Source organism: Bos grunniens, chromosome 3 (assembly GCF_055505025.1).
Source record: "Bos grunniens cultivar Pamir isolate PY7600 chromosome 3, Bosgru_T2T1.0, whole genome shotgun sequence".
Lineage (NCBI taxonomy): Eukaryota > Metazoa > Chordata > Mammalia > Artiodactyla > Bovidae > Bos > Bos grunniens.
In genome coordinates this window covers 79348792-79366816 of record NC_141167.1, presented here as the reverse complement: position 1 = coordinate 79366816, position 18025 = coordinate 79348792, and positions in this window count along the sequence as shown.

The window sequence follows — 18025 nt, the reverse complement described above, 5'->3', positions numbered from 1 at the left end:
CAACTCCGATTGTAGCTATAATGCAACTGCTGTTTATTTTTAGCTTGCACACGTGACCAAGACTAACTGTTGACAAAGGAAGCTCAGACTTTTTCATCCTCCCTCAGCTGATGGAAGATCCCTAATAAGGTTATACATGTGAGCTGAAGCAGCAACACCTGTGAACTCTACAGAGTGACAATGCTGTGTGCTCATGCCCTCTGGTCACACTCTGGCTTGATCACAGATGAACCATTTTGACAGACTGCTGCTGGTCTGGCCCCAATTTATATTTCGTGAGCCCCATGACTGACATTTCCAATGTAGTTAGGTGTCAACCATTTGGCCCAATGACAAGGTTGCTGGCACCATAACCTTGACCTATTGAAGTGCTCTTTCCTGCTCTGGACCCTATTCAAAGCTAGGGGTATTCCTAGGTGTATAACATACTGCCCCCAGAACCCAAAGATACCTACTGTGCCCCCAGAACCTAAAGAAGGCACTATATCTCCTCCTTTGTGGTAGAAGGTACAAGACGTGTCTTTTACTTTGGAGGGGATAGTCCAGCACACTCCAGACCACTGGAGCCATGAAAATGTCACTGAAGTGTCAGGTCCTTAAAACTGTTTTTTTAAGTATTTTAAATTGTGGGCTTTGAAGTTATTGGGATTTTATATACACACACACACACACACACACGTATATTCATTTATATATACATACACCTATGTACAGGAGAAGGCAATGGCACCCCACTCCAGTACTCTTGCCTGGAAAATCCCATGGACAGAGGAGCCTAGTAGACTGCAGTCCATGGGGTCGCTAAGCGTAGGGCATGACTGAGCAACTTCACTTTCACTTTTCACTTTCATGCACTGGAGAAGGAAATGGCAACCCACTCCAGTGTTCTTGCCTGGAGAATCCCAGGGACGGGGGAGCCTGGTGGGCTGCTGTCTATGGGGTCACACAGAGTCAGACACGACTGAAGTGACTTAGCAGCAGCAACACCTATGTACACATACATATATATATATATATATACACACATACACCATATATATACATTTATTCATTTTTGGCTGTGCTGGGTCTTCATTGCTGTGTATGGACTTTTCCCTAGTTGCAGTGAGGAGGGCTCCTCTTTGTTGTGGTGGAAGCCTTCTCATCGTAGTGGCTTCTCTTGTTATAGAGCACAGGCTCTAGGCACTAGACTGCAGTGGTTGCAACACATGGGATCAGTAGTGGTGGCGCATGGCACTGCGGCATGTAAGATCCTCCAGGCCAGGAGTCGAACCCACTTCCCCTAGATTGGCAGGAGGGTTTCTCATCACTGTACCGCCTGGGAAGTCCCTTGAATCTTCATAGTGCTTCTTTATCTTCCGTGTGTCTTATGAAGTCTTCTAGCGTACTCTTTGGTCTTCCCTAGTGGCTCAGAAGGTAAAGAATCTGCCTGCAATTTGGGAGACTTGGGTTCAGTCCCTGGGTTGGGAAGATCCCCTGGGGAGGGCCTGGTAATGCACTCTAGAATTCTTGCCTGGAGAAGCCTGGCGAGCTACAGTCCGTGGGGTTGCAAAGAGTCAGATACAACTGAGGGACTAAGCACAGCACAGCAGTGCGCTCTTCAATCAGCATGATGTAATTGACAGAATGAAGCCTTATCATTTTCAGTGGGATCTCCCAGTGTTCCAAGCATCTTCAGACTACAGAACTATAGAAAGGAGAGAGTCAGCTTAGTCCTGGATGAAAGCTGCAATTGAATATTGTGTCACATAAGTAAAAACTGTTTTGGATCCTCTTTCTAACTGGAATTTTAAAAAGCATATTTCCTAAATCGATTTCCATATATCATTTACCTAAGGCCTTATTGACTTATTTTGTCTTCTTTATCTAGCAATAAAACCTCATCCAGCCTAGTAGCTGCATTCAGGGTACCCTTGTATGAGCTTGTGGTTTTCTGCAATCATTCCCAGAAACATCCAGCTTTTGCAGGAACTAGCCTGGTGATTTAAATGAAGATGTGATAGTGAGTAGTAACTATCTCCCCTGCATCCTTTAGGTCTTTACTGGTAGCATGAATCTCTGCCCTCCTCCCACTCCCAAGATGCGATTTTCCTTTGTTTGCTATTTTTGTTGGTGAGGTCTGGGGCGATTTCAGAGGTTTCCACTTGGCTTTCTTTACTGTGATATTTCTTTCTTCACAGGCCAATAACTCAATATGCCTCTAATTGCTGGTGTGTCAATCTACTTGGGGATTTGAGAAACGAATAATGGGTGGGTCTGGGGACCTAGTGGATCCCCTTTGGCTGGAATTTAGCCAGGAAATTGTTTTTCCCCAGCTCTTATAAATCTCTACTCTAATGGTGAGGCCACCAGGATAACACTCCCTGGGTCTCTGGGTATCATCACAGACTCTGTTCCCTGCAATGTTGAGAAACTGCATTTCCCTAAGGAGCTCCTGAATTAAGCTGATCCTTCAGTGCTATCCCAAGCTGGGGTAAGGGGGTCAAGCCAGTTTGTCCCCATGTTGATTAGTGACTGGATACAAGCTGCCCTGAAGGGAACTTATACAAGTACATGCAATCCTCTGTTCTTGAAGGAACATTTGGGTGGTACATCACAGTGTCTACCAGAGAAATGCTCTTGGAAACCATGTTGGTAATGGAGTAGGGGAAGTATGACTGGGCAGAAGGAGAAGCTGAACTGGGATAAGTTGTAACAGAGAGCTCTGCCAATTCTACAGGGAGCTCTGCACCTGGCATGGCCCTTCAGAGTTGGCCTGAACTGATGGCCTTTGTCCCCTTGCTTCAACCATCATTGGAGGCAGGCGTCCTGGGGAAAAGGGTATAATTTTGGGCTGAGGACAATACTCAAGGAGGGAATGAACTTCAAGCTGCCAGCAGCTCAGCTAGGGAAATGAGTGCCTTAGTCCTGAAGGGAATATCTGGGTGGTGAACCACAGTCTCCGTAATAGAAGTCATCAGCATGTAGATGATAATTTAGACCATGGATGGGCTCACTGGGGAGAAAAAGCAGAGAGTAAAATAAAAAGGAGTCAAGACCTAGCCCTAAGTCAAACTATTAAAAGCTAGCTAGAGAGCTGGTGAAAGAGATGGAGAGGGAGCAGCCAGTATGGTAGAAGAAAACCCATCAGGTAGGGGTGGAAGGTGCAAAATAGGTGAAGGGGATTAAGAGGCACAAGCCTCAAGTTATAAAATAAGTAAGCCACATGGATGTACATAGCATAAGGATATGGTAAATAATATTGTAATAATTTTGTATAAGTGGATACTTGACTTATGGTGATCATTTCATAATGTACGCAAATGTCAAATCACTATTTGGTACACTTGAGACTAACATAATATTGAACACCAACTATACTTCCATTTAAATAAATAAATAAATGACACAAAGAAAAAAAGAGGAAAAGAAAAAGTGTTACTAAAATTAAGACGAACGGAATAGTTCGCCATGTGAAGTGATGCTGAGAGGCTGAACATATAAGACACAGGATGCCCATTGCCTTGTCAGCGTGGAGATCATTGTTAACTATGACCAAATCTCTTCTAGTGGCCAGTGGAGACAAAGGCCAGATTAGAGTGTCTGAAGGATAAAATGAAGCTCAAGCAGGAGAGACAGAATATTAACAAAACGTTTTTGAGTTTTTCTGGCAAAGGAAACAGAAAAATATGTGGAGGTAGTAGCTGGAAGGAGATAACAGTTCAAAGAGGATTTTTATATGTTTTTAATTTGTGCTTGCTTTTTCATTTGATAGCTAATATAGATGTTTCCTATAATAAAGTAATGCTTTTTTCCTATAGTAAAGTAATGCTCAAAATTCTCCAAGCCAGGCTTCAGCAATATGTGAATCGTGAACTTCCTGATGTTCAAGCTGGTTTTAGAAAAGGCAGAGGAACCAGAGATCAAATTGCCAACATCCACTGGATCATGGAAAAAGCAAGAGAGTTCCAGAAACACATCTATTTCTGCTTTATTGACTATGCCAAAGCCTTTGACTGTGTGGATCACAATAAACTCTGGAAAATTCTGAAAGAGATGGGAATATCAGATCACCTGATCTGCCTCTTGATAAATTTGTATGCAGGTCAGGAAGCAACAGTTAGAACTGGACATGGAATGACAGACTGGTTCCAAATAGGAAAAGGAGTTCGTCAAGGCTGTATATTGTCACCCTGCTTATTTAACTTATATGCAGAGTACATCATGAGGAATGCTGGACTGGAGGAAACACAAGCTGGAATCAAGATTGCCGGGAGAAATATCAATAACCTCAGATATGCAGATGACACCACTCTTATGGCAGAAAGTGAAGAGGAACTCAAAAGCCTCTTGATGAAAGTGAAAGAGGAGAGTGAAAAGTTGGCTTAAAGCTCAACATTCAGAAAACGAAAATCATGGCATCCGGTCTCACCACTTCATGGGAAATAGATGGGGAAACAGTGGAAACAGTGTCAGACTTTATTTTTCTGGGCTTCAAAATCACTACAGATGGTGACTGCAGCCATGAAATTAAAAGACGCTTACTCCTTGGAAGGAAAGTTATGACCAACCTAGATAGCATATTCAAAAGCAGAGACATTACTTTGCCAACAAAGGTTCGTCTAGTCAAGGCTGTGGTTTTTCCTGTGGTCATGTATGGATGTGAGAGTTGGACTGTGAAGAAGGCTGAGCACCGAAGAATTGATGCTTTTGAACTGTGGTGTTGGAGAAGACTCCTGAGAGTCCCTTGGACTGCAAGGAGATCCAACCAGTCCATTCTGAAGAAGATCAGCCCTGGGATTTCTTTGGAAGGAATGATGCTGAAGCTGAAACTCCAATACTTTGGCTGCCTCGTGTGAAGAGTTGACTCATTGGAAAAGACTCTGATGCTGGGAGGGATTGGGGGCAGGAGGAGAAGGGGACGACAGAGAATGAGATGGCTGGATGGCATCACTGACTCAATGAATGTGAGTCTGAGTGAACTCCGGGAGTTGGTGATGGACAGGGAGGCCTGGTGTGCTGCGATCCATGGGGTCGCAAAGAGTCAGACATGACTGAGCGACTGATCTGATCTGATCTGATAGGATGTTTCCATGTTGAGGGAAGAGATGAATGATGTTAGAGAAAGGGTAAGAGAAGAAATAGAGTCAAAGTCGAGTGGGCAGAGGCAGTGGGACCCAGGGCAGAATTAGAGAGACTAGAGAGATTCTGCTAAGAATACCAGTACCAGGAGAAAAGAAGATGGGGAAAGATACGAGCAGAAGTAATGATTTGATGGGGACACAATAAAGAAGTTCTGAAATGATGCCTTATATTCTCTGAATAAAAGATAACTGCCTTCAGGGTAAATAATATGCCTGCACTTGCAGCTCTCTTCCTACCTTAAACCATCACTATAATGGCCCAAGGCTCTGCTTCTCATCACTACACAGGAAGAGAGAACAAGGTGTGGCTTACAAAGCTGGTAGCCCTAGGCACATGTCACTTTACTTTTTTGCCTTCTCTTTTTTCTTCCATTTAGAGTCATCTGTGCCAACTCTCAGGTTGGTAAACAGAGGGTGGGGCTAAAGGTCGAAAGGTGACAGATCTCAATCTGAACTCACTAGCTTAATCAGCTGCATTTCTTCGTTTTAATCAGGAAATCCTGGAGTGACCGAGTCAGCAAGAGCACTTGTGGGGCGACAAAGAAGGGAGGGAGGGGAAGGAGAAGAGGGAGGAGTCCTGTATCGAGGAAGGGAGGGGCGCCTCTCTCTTTTCTGGGCTCAAAATGGATCTTCCTTTCTTTAGACCACATGTTCAATCTCTGACAAATTTTTTTCCTTTGAGATTCTGTTGGTTTTATCATCTCTTTCCTGACTAGAGGGGATTTCACTGCATTTGCAGATAAGGTCTGTTTCCAGATATAGCCAAATTGGTCTACACTCTATTTTGTTACATTGTAAAGCATACAGATATTTGTGGTAAGACTAAGGATATAAAATATAACTATAAAATGTGTTTATAGACATGGGAAATAGTCCTAATACATTGTTTAGCAATAGATGCAGATTTTTTTTAATGTAAGCCAATAAATACATATGTATGGAAACATCTATGTATCTTTAAATGGCTAGCATATATTGAGTGATTATTATGATCTAGATATAAAGTTAGCTCTGAGTATTGAAAATGAAGGTGATGTTTTCATTTCAAAATTTTATCAATAGTTATTAAGTTTTCTATATCCATTACTTTTGTAAATAAAAAAAATAACTAGAAGTTCATTTTAGGGCCAGTATCAAGTCCCTGGTAAACCCTATCATTTACATACAAATTTTGTGGTTCCTCTTTTCTCTGCTTGCAAATTATATTTGTATCAGACATAAGGTTTAGGAGTTGTTTCCTTCTTCTGCATTAGTGTGACTTTGTTCTGCTCTTTTTAACACATGTCATTGCTTTGGGGCTGAGTTTGGAATACCCCATAGGAGCTGAATATCTCCTGGCCTTGGTTATATTACAGAACAATAATTCAATTGTTGAATTATTCAACAACCAATTTCAGAAGCAGAGCAACATTGTGTGTGTGTGTGTGTGTGTGTGTGTGCTCAGTCATGACAAACTCCAGGAACTGTAGCCCACCAGGCCCCTCTATCCATGGAATTTTCCAGACCAGAATACTGGAATGGGTTGCCATTTCCTTCTGCAGGGGATATTCTCAACCGAGGGACTGAACCCACATGTCTAGGATCTCCTGCCTTGGCAGGAGTCTTATTCCAATCAGGAGAAGTTATCCTGGCAACCAAATAACAGCAGAGGTTTTGGTTTTGGAAATTTTTTTTTAACCTCTGTTTTCTATAAATTTAGTTTCCTCTTATAGAGTTGGCCTGCCTCCTAAATGTTGAGAACCGCATGATTCAGTGAAGGCTGCTGACACTGACGGGCATATTTTTAAAATTGCTGGAAATCTTTGTTCTATTTTTCTCTTCAGAAGTTGAGATTTATCTGAATATTGGCATCCCACAGTTCCTATTGTTTCCCTGTTTTCCTTTGGAGATTACAACTGAAAGGGCTGGCAACACATCCCTGAAGGTGACATTTTAAAGAGAGGGAGTGTTTGTAATCCTTGCCAGAAAAGAAAGACCCAGAGAACCACTAGAACCATGTTTCCTGATTTGTCCAGTAGGTTTTTGGACCACCCTCTTGGCTGATCTTCCTAATATGATGCTATTTTGCCGTGGTTCTCAGGGAGTTATTTTCCTGAAATGGTTATGCTTATTTGACTTATAGGAAAAGAAGTCTAAATTTTATTTTGGGAAGTGACTCCTGGTCCCTTAAGTCCTTTGAATAAAACCCTAATTTGAACTGAAAAGGAAAAAAAAAAAGTACAAGAAAACACACAGAGAGGCTAAATTGTTTTTTATTTGCTCCCTTGTACCTCCTCTGTATCCCTGTTTGCTTCTGATTACTGATTTCCGAGTAATTGTCTGACTGATTACGCTTATTAGTCAACTAGTGTTCCTCCACTTCAATCCAAAAGTCCATTTTCTGGTTAAGAAGGGCAGGGCTGGACCTGGTAAGGGAGCCTAAACCTTGGTCACAACTAGAAACGTGACTCAGAATGCAAGCCCTTTTCCAAGGGGATTGATGACTGCTTCTTTGTGAAGCTCGGCATATTTACTGCATTCTGCCTTCCTGCCCAGCCATCAGTTCTGGCAGCTCTCAAAGCAAGTAAAGCGGAGTATTGGTGAGAGTGCCAAAAGCAGATCCCCACTGAACACACCTCTTCTCTGCTCAATTCTTTGTAGGGTATTAAAAGGATAATCTTTAAAAATTGTGACACTATACTGTACATCCATAACTTATATAATGTTGTACATCAACTATACGTCAATTAAAAATAGAGTAAGGGACTTCCCTGGTGGTCCAATGGCTGAGACTCCGGGCTCCCAATGTTGGGGGCACAGGTTCAATCCCTGGTCAGGGAATCAGAACCTACATGCTGCAACTGAAAGACCCCACATGCAGCAGATAAATGGCACAGCCAAATAAATAAACAAAGTTATTTTTTAAAAAAGAGAAAGAAAAAGTAAACAGTCTCAGCCAGATACACACACCACTGTCTGTCACCTCAAGTTGTACACCGTGGATGGCTTTAAATGTACGTGCAGTTTTGCAGGGACCCTGTTATTAAATGACATGGGCACAAAACTCATGGATACAGACGTTATGTGACTCACCAATATCCCTGTTTACACAAATCATTTCTTAAAATTTTCTTAACGTTTCTTAAAATTTAAGTGAAGAAACATTACACATTGAAGTTGGTCTTCACTAACATCTCATGCCCATCAGTAACCAGTTATTTCTTCCAAGTGCCTCTGACATCACTAGGAGTGACTTTTCCTGAAAGGGCACAGCAGCTTGAGGACAAAGAATCGTGTATCTCAAAATAATAGAGAAACTTGAGGAACTAGCCTTGACTTCTCCCAAGCTATAAAGGCTCTGCACCCCCAACCCCTTCCTCTGAAACAGGAACCTGGAGATATTTCTTTGTTCTGAGAAGGAGAGCTCATTAGGAATCTTCTTCATTTCCCTTAAGAACAAGCCAATTAAGGAAATCGGAGGGGAAAAGGAATGGCAGCAGGAGAGGAAAGAGATGAAATATGCTTCAGTTTTAGTGTATACACTCTTTGAAAGCTCTCCTTTCATTTCCCTCCCTTCCCTAATATTTAAGATGTCATTCACTTAACCACTCTGAGTCATCATTTTGATCTGATACTAAATTCTTCCTAGATTCAAGGGATGCTAAGAAGGAGCTCATAGCAAATAACTATGCATTTTTAGATAGAATCCACCCTTCTTCTCATTCCCAAAGACACACACATACAGGTTTTTGTTTTTTATTGAGCCACCCATTAGTTTTAGCAAAACCTCAGAGAATAAAAATATATAATGGCAGGGCTCCACACACCACCTCCAAAGGCTATAACAGCACAATTATAATTGGTGAGTGAGTTGGCCATCCATGAACAGAGGTTGAAAGCAAAGTTCAAAGGGCCCTTCTTGTGGTAGCCAGGATTTTAGAGATTAGGGTTTCAGTGTATCTTATTTTCAATAACTTAATGGGCAGAGTATGTGAGCGAGGATATAAGAAATGAAGCAAGGAAACATAAAGAAAAGGAAAAAATAAGAGTGGTAAAAATGCTAAAAATGGGAAATTAAACATGATTTTAAAAATTAATAATAACCTTACCAGAAAAGGGAAAAGTAATTTAGCCTTCAAAGACAAAACAGAGGGATGAAAGAGGAAGTGGTTAAATCAGCCCAGAGGGAAAAAAAGCCTGATGGAACCAAAATAATATGGAGATCTCCACTGTTAGCAGTTTTGCGTGGCTGAAATCTGTGAGTTCTTTTTATTTCCTGACTTGTACTGCCCTCTTTACCAACACCAAGAGCAAAATAAGGAGTCATCAGACCATTAGTCAGCACTTCTAACAGAATTGCATCAACGATTAATCATCTCTGAAAAGGAGTTCCCCATTCTTCCCTTCAAAGTACAGTTACCCCTTGGTATACATGGGAGATTGGTTCCAGGACTCCCCCACAGATACCAAAATCCACAGATGCTCAAGTGCCTTAAAGAAAATGGTGTAGTATTTGCATATAACCAATCCACATTCTCCACTATACTTTAAATCATCTCTGAATTACTTATAGTACCAGATACAATGTAAATACTATGTAGTTGTACATACAAGGTAAATGCTATGTAAATAAATAGTCACCAGTGTGTAGCAAATTCAAGTTTTGGTTTTGGGAACTTCCTGGAAAATTTTTTTTTTTTCCTGAATATTTTCTATCTGTAGTTGATGCAGATCCTATGGATATGGAGGGCCAGCTGTAATGATTTTTAGGCTAGTTATCATAAGATAATTTTTGAGTTCCATTTCAGAGTTATTGTAGGATAATTCAATTTATATAAAATCTTCACCTAACACCTAAATATTTTTTTCAGAGCAGTCTGCCTTAGTGGAGTGGGTTTTGAGGCCGTTGAAATCTGGGTTCAGGGTCTAGCTCTTCCAGTTATTGTTTCAGCAGTGGTTTTTTTTTCTTTATTTCAATTTATTGAGTTGATTATTTGATAGTCTGCCTTGCCCAAGAAATGAAGTTTCTTCAAGGGCAGAGATAATTTCTAATCATGCTTTTCATTTATTTGTCATTTGTTTAATAGTAGTTAACACAGAGTAAGTACTATGTAACGTTTAACAAATGAACGGATGATCTATTAATTTTTTTTCACCTGATATTTGAGTTTTTAAAAAGTATTAATGTGTTCATTATGTTCAGTGCTACTATATTATTATGTTCTAGGAGCAAGGGATGGATGAGTAAAAGCTAATCCTTGCCTTCAAAGATTTATAATATGGTAGAGGAGAAATTCATACAATTAAATATCAAGCAAGCCAGACTGTAATACATGCTATAAAAGAGATTTAAACAGATCTCTATGAGAACACAGAGAAAATAAATCTGCCAAAATGTATGAAGCTTTAAAAAGGCAGAGATTATTTGAAATCTGCCTGGAAGGTAGTTTTGGATAAAATGGAGAACTAGAGAAAGGACGGTTCTATTGTCTTGAACAAAAATGTTTTAACCTCTTTGAGCCTCACTTTCTTCCTGCACACAATGGGGATTCTTAGAATTAAATGAAGGAGCCAAATAAAAGGAGCTTTCTCACCTCTACTAAGTAAAAGATTCTAGATAAATTATAGCAACGGTTATCAGCACATTAAGGAATCAATGTTCACACACATGGAAGGGCAAAAGAGAAAGACCTGGAAGAAGAGCTGAAGGGCACAGGCTGTCAGTGTGGGCACATGGACAAGAGAAAGGGTGTGATTCCTGGACATGTGTCCAGTGTGAGAGCAAACACCAACAGCAAGAAGAGGATAATGAAGAGGAAGAAGAGAGACTGGACATGTGTCCAGTGTGAGAGCAAAGAGAAAAACACCAACAGCAAGAAGAGGATAATGAAGAGGAAGAAGAGAGACTCAGCTGGGTGGAGGAGAAATGTAACTTAGAAGCATGTAATTTGCCACTGACTCCAAATCAATGTAGAGAGCGACCTTTGCAGGACCACCAGCATCTGGGTGCAGGCCGGTCACCTGAAGCACAAAGCCAATAAACAGTGGGTTCCTTCACTGCCACAGTCATGATTCTGTGACAAGGGTAAATGTTTACATTTTTGAAGTGCTTTTCTCTTTTTATCTTCCCGAGTGGAAATCTCTGCACTGGTCTGCCTGAGGTAATGTTGTGCCCAGAAGGAAGATTAGAACTTAAGCATCTGCCTGCAATGCGGGAGACCTGGGTTCAATCCCTGGGTTGGGAAGATCCCCTGGAGAAGGAAATGGCAATCTACTCCAGTATTCTTGCCTGGAGAATCCCATGGACAGAGGAGCCTGGTGGGCTACAGTCCACAGGGTCGCAAAGAGTCAGGCACAACTGAGCGATCTTACTTATACAAGGAGAACAAGGCAAAGAGTCATGTTCTGTTTCTGTCATTCAAAAAAATAGGGTTATGCAAGCCTCTTAAAAAGGAATTCACTCTACTCCTTTGTGAGGCCTGAGTAGTTTAACCACCAGGCACGGAGGTTTCAGATCATAGAGGTCTACCACAATAAGAAAAAAAAAAAAAAACCTGTTTGTCAGGTGAATGAAGTCAGGAAAGAAGATATCTGGTCTTTGCTGATGTGGGGAGCTGTGGGAGGTAGCAAGGGAGGAGGAGAGAGGAGTGAAACGGCCAAAGTGGTCCTCATCTCCCCTTCCGCAGTTCTTTCAAGATTGGCTCAGGCAGGGAAAGTAAGGTTAGTTACTTCTGAAGGCTGAGCAGAGGTTACTCTTGAACAGACCCCCCTACGGACTCTGAATGAATCAGTCCTGCATGTGACAAGTCCCCAGACAAGCCGAGGGACCCAGCCTGCTCCCATCCAGGCAGTACAGCCAGACAGAGAGATGTAGAGTTGTAGAAACCTCAAGCCCTTCTGCTCCTCAGAAGCAGGCAAAAAGTCAGCAAGACTTCAAAGGGCCCTCTAGCAGCAGGGAAACTGAAATGACAGCAGGTCAGCTAGAGCTCACTCCAGACTTTGACCAGGCAGAGATTGACCACAGGTCACACCCACCCAAGCCGGCCACAAACACCCACAGGGCCAGCAGCACCAAGTGGATGGGACAACAGCCTGGAGAGCCAGGGGGCAGGCAACTGCCTGAGGACATCGCCTCCTCCCACCGCCTGAGGTTGCAGGAGCCTCAGCCCATCCCCTTGCTTCAAGCAAACCAGGGAAGAAGAGGTGATCTGTGAGCCTGGCTATTATCAGGCAAGGGGAGAAAATATCCAATACTGAACAGTATGAAAAGGCAAAATGATAGGATACTGAAAAAGGGACTCCCCAGGTCAGTAGGTGCCCAATATGCTACTGGAGATCAGTGCAGAAATAACTCCAGAAAGAATGAAGGGATGGAGCCAAAGCAAAAACAATACCCAGCTGTGGATGTGACTGGTGATAGAAGCAAGGTCCGATGCTGTAAAGAGCAATATTGCATAGGAACCTGGAATGTCAGGTCCATGAATCAAGGCAAATTGGAAGTGGTCAAACAAGAGATGGCAAGAGTAAATGTCGACGTTCTAGGAATCAGCGAACTGAAATGGACTGGAATGGGTGAATTTAACTCGGATGCAATCTCAAAAAGGACAGAATGATCTCTGTTCGTTTCCAAGGCAAACCACTCAATATCACAGTAATCCAAGTCTATGCCCCAACCAGTAATGCTGAAGAAGCTGAAGTTGAACGGTTCTATGAAGACCTACAAGACCTTTTAGAACTAACACCCCAAAAAAGATGTCCTTTTCATTATAGGGGACTAGAATGCAAAAGTAGGAAGTCAAGAAACACCTGGAGTAACAGGCAAATTTGGCCTTGGAATACGGAATGAAGCAGGGCAAAGACTGATAGAGTTTTGCCAAGAAATACACTGGTCATAGCAAACACCCTCTTCCAACAAAACAAGAGAAGACTCTATACATGGACATCACCAGATGGTCAACACCAAAATTAGATTGATTATATTCTTTGCAGCCAAAGATGGAGAAGCTCTATACAGTCAGCAAAAACAAGACCAGGAGCTGACTGTGGCTCAGACCATGAACTCCTTATTGCCAAATTCAGACTTAAATTGAAGAAAGCAGGGAAAACCACTAGACCATTCAGGTATGACCTAAATCAAATCCCTTATGATTACACAGTGGAAGTGAGAAATAGATTTAAGGGCCTAGATCTGATAGATAGAGTGCCTGATGAACTATGGAATGAGGTTCATGACATCGTACAGGAGACAGGGATCAAGACCATTCCCATGGAAAAGAAATGCAAAAAAGCAAAATGGCTGTCTGGGGAGGCCTTACAAATAGCTGTGAAAAGAAGAGAAGCTAAGAGCAAAGGAGAAAAGGAAAGATATAAACATCTGAATGCAGTGTTCCAAAGAATAGCAAGAAGAGATAAGAAAGCCTTCTTCAGCGATCAATGCAAAGAAATAGAGGAAAACAACAGAATGGGAAAGACTAGGGATCTCTTCAAGAAAGTCAGAGATACCAAAGGAACATTTCATGCAAAGATGAGCTCGATAAAGGACAGAAATGGTATGGACCTAACAGAAGCAGAAGACATTAAGAAGAGGTGGCAAGAATACACAGAAGAACTGTACAAAAAAGATCTTCATGACCCAGATAATCACGATGGTGTGATCACTGACCTAGAGCCAGACATCCTGGAATGTGAAGTCAAGTGGGCCTTAGAAAGCATCACCACGAACAAAGATAGTGGAGGTGATGGAATTCCAGTTGAGCTATTCCAAATCCTGAAAGATGATGCTGTGAAAGTGCTGCACTCAATATGCCAGCACATTTGGAAAACTCAGCAGTGGCCACAGGACTGGAAAAGGTCAGTTTTCATTCCAATCCAAAAGAAAGGCAATGTCAAAGAATGCTCAAACTACCTCACAATTGCACTCATCTCACACACTAGTAAAGTAATGCTCAAAATTCTCCAAGCCAGGCTTCAGCAATATGTGAACTGTGAACTTCCTGATGCTCAAGCTGGTTTCAGAAAAGGCAGAGGAACCAGAGATCAAATTGCCAACATCCGCTGGATCATGGAAAAAGCAAGAGAGTTCCAGAAAAACATCTATTTCTGCTTTACTGACTATGCCAAAGCCTTTGACTGTGTGGATCACAATAAACTGTGGAAAATTGTGAAAGAGATGGGAATACCAGACCACCTGATCTGCCTCTTGAGAAATTTGTATGCAGGTCAGGAAGCAACAGTTAGAACTGGACATGGAACAACAGACTGGTTCCAAATAGGAAAAGGAGTTCGTCAAGGCTGTATATTGTCACCCTGCTTATTTAACTTATATGCAGAGTACATCGTGAGAAACGCTGGACTGGAAGAAACACAAGCTGGAATCAAGATTGCTGGGAGAAATATCAATAATCTCAGATATGCAGATGACACCACCCTTATGGCAGAAAGTGAAGAGGAACTCAAAAGCCTCTTGATGAAAGTGAAAGAGGAGAGTGAAAAAGTTGGCTTAAAGCTCAACCCAGAAAACGAAGATCATGGCATCCAGTCCCACCACTTCATGGGAAATAGATGGGGAAACAGTGGAAACAGTGTCAGACTTTATTTTTCTGGGCTCCAAAATCACTGTAGATGGTGACTGCAGCCATGAAATTAAAAGACGCTTACTCCTTGGAAGGAAAGTTATGACCAACCTAGATAGCATATTCAAAAGCAGAGACATTACTTTGCCAACAAAGGTTCATCTAGTCAAGGCTGTGGTTTTTCCTGTGGTCATGTATGGATGTGAGAGTTGGACTGTGAAGAAGGCTGAGCACTGAAGAATTGGTGCTTTTGAACTGTGGTGTTGGAGAAGACTCTTGAGAGTCCCTTGGACTGCAAGGAGATCCAACCAGTCCATTCTGAAGGAGATCGCGCCCTGGGATTTCTTTGGAAGGAATGATGCTAAAGCTGGAACTCCAGTACTTTGGCCGCCTCATGCGAAGAGTTGACTCATTGGAAAAGCCTCTGATGCTGGGAGGGATTGGGGGCAGGAGGAGAAGGGGATAACAGAGGATGATATGGCTGGATGGTATCACTGACTCGATGGATGTGAGTCTGAGTGAACTCAGGGAGTTGGTGATGGACAGGGAGGCCTGGTGTGCTGCGATTTATGGGGTCGCAAAAGTCGGACATGCCTGAGCGACTGAACTGAACTGAGCTGAGTGTGTATATATTAACCTCCACCTCCTAATTTATCCCTCCCCCCGCCCCCCGCCCTTTGATAACCTTAAGTTTTTTTTTTTTTTATGTCTGTGAGTCTATTTCTATTTGTAAATAAATCGGTGTCATTTTTAGTTTCCACATACATGTGCTATTCTATGGTATTTGTCCTTCTCAGTCTGACTTTCATCATCTCTAGGTAAATGGGACTACATTTTAACCTGGGTGTGTATTTACTGTTATTCCTCCCTCTGGTCAGGAGGTGAGAGCTTGGGAAGAAAGCCAAAACAGTATAGACAATAAAGGTCATTTTTCTGCACATCCAAGCTGCACTGTATGTTAAATTTTGCAATTCCGTCATATGTTCTTTGTTTGGTTTCCTGTGAAAGGCAATGTAAGCAGAAAATGCATTTGTTGACTGTCAGGACTTCCAAAGGAATGAATTATTTGAAAGAACAATATTCACCCTAAGTGTCCTGGCTTGACTCAGGAGGATCAAATGACTGACAAGGAAAGAGAGTAGAAAGGGAACTGTCTGTAGGTAATGATTTTGTCTATTTTCTTGATGTGTTGGCAGTGTCTGGAGCATAATAGTGAAAGTGAAAGTCACTAGTCCATGGAATTCTCCAGGCCAGAATACTGGAGTGGATAGCCTTTCCCTTCTCGAGGGGATCTTTTCAATACAGGGATCGAACTCAGGTCTCCAGCATTGCAGGCAGATTCTTTACCAGCTAAGCCACAAGGGAAGCCATAAGTGCCCCATAAAGTTGTTAAATGAATGAAGAAATAAACAAAAATTGACTAGTAGTTATTTTGTGCCAGACGTTATAAACATGATCCTATTTAATTTTCACCATAACCTTTTGAGGTTGTCATTATCATCAAGATTTGATAGATAAAGGACTTCAGACAGGTTGAATAACTTCTCCAGGGTCACACACCTGTGTGTGGTGTGGACAGAATTCAAGCACAGATCAAACTGACTACTGTGACTTCTCAATGTATTTCCTCCTGTGGAAGGAAATCTCTTCATATAGAATAAATTTCAATGACATTCCCACCCCCTTTTTTATATTACAAGGAAGATCCTGGTGTTCTTTTCCATGACCAGATGGCTGTGACCACTGCAAAAATAATCCCTACCTACCACAAAAATGATCCTTCTGCTAAGAATGTAACACCAATTTTGTGGCAGCTGCTGTGTCTAAATTGAAACGTTAATAATTATCTGGATAAAAGAAATCAGAAGAAAGTAGAAGAGGCTATGTGTGAAACAAAACTTCAATCCCAGAAAAATAAAAGGAAAGGAAAACAGAAATCATAACAGAAATCAGAGATTTAACTAAAATAGCATCTTTGAATGTCAAAAGAACTCTTGAGCTTTGTGTAATCAAAATAAAGAACAAAACAGACCAAACTGCATAAAGTAAGTCCTTTCTTGGGTTTCCAGTGATGTTACAAACCACAAAAGACTCCACCATTTTTTAAATTACAGCATGAGGTTTTACCCTCTGTTGGGTTCTTTGGTCAAGCAGTAACATCTACATTAACATTTCATACACCCATCTGCTTTGATCTGAGATTCCCTCTAAGTTCAACAGACATTTATTCCCAGTGCTGCAGAAGCAAAATCATTGTCATTTCAGAGAGTTGCACTCCACTTGTCCCAGTTGCAAAAATTAGCAAGTGCCAATAGCCTAAGGGTCTAAAGAAAACCTGGTGGGATCTAAAAGAAATAAAGCTGGATGCATAAAACCGGAAATACAATCAGCAACACAAGTATTTCACTTTCAGTCATGGGTCTTGCTAAAAAGACTATGATTTCCAAATATTTAGTAGTATAACGAAAAGAGAAATGATGAGGAACCAGGAGCAAGTCACTAATCTCTAAAATAAGACCCTTGGACATGTGAATCTCTAAGGTCCCTTCCAACTCAACAGATCTTTGATTATGAGTCTGGGAAGCCTGAAGAAGTTCTCTTGGCTTCTCTGGGTAATGGAAAAGCATAGCCCACCTTCTTGGAGATTGTGTGTGTATGCGCATTCTCAGTCACTTGGTCATGTCCAACTCTTTGTGATCCTATGGACTATAGCCCAACAGGCTCCCCTGTCCATGGGTTTTTCCAGGCAAGAATACTGGAGTGGGCTGCCATGTCCTCCTCCAGGGGATTTTCCCAATCCTGTGATGGAACCCACATCTCCTGTATCTCTTAAAATGGCAGGCTGATTCTTTACCACTGAGCCACCTCATTAGCTTAAGATTCTTCATTCTAAGGAAACAGGTAGTGGATAGGATTGTTGTTCATAGGATTATTGTGTGTAGCAAGCAGAAAAATGGGAAAGTCAGACTTGCTCATACACTTTCTGAAGCTTTCAAATTTTAAAGTAATTTTGGAAAAGGAGGATAGAGAGAGCCAACATTTGGGAAGTACTGTAGCATCCAATGCCCATGACTGACACTCTCATTATGCTACTACTTTGTAAGAGATGGCAATTTTTTGAAAGGTTGAGATGCTAGTGTTTCAGTATCCATCATCACCACGCAGTCTGAGAGCTGGAACCTCTCATCCAGATATGTGGTAGCCTACAAAGATCACATACACCAACCAAGACGACTCCCTAACACAAAGTCCCAGAACCCAATCTAGATGGTTTCCCAACTCCACAAGAGTTTTCACATCCCAGGAAACTGCTTCACTGTGAGACTGATTGAGCACCAATGGTGGATCTCA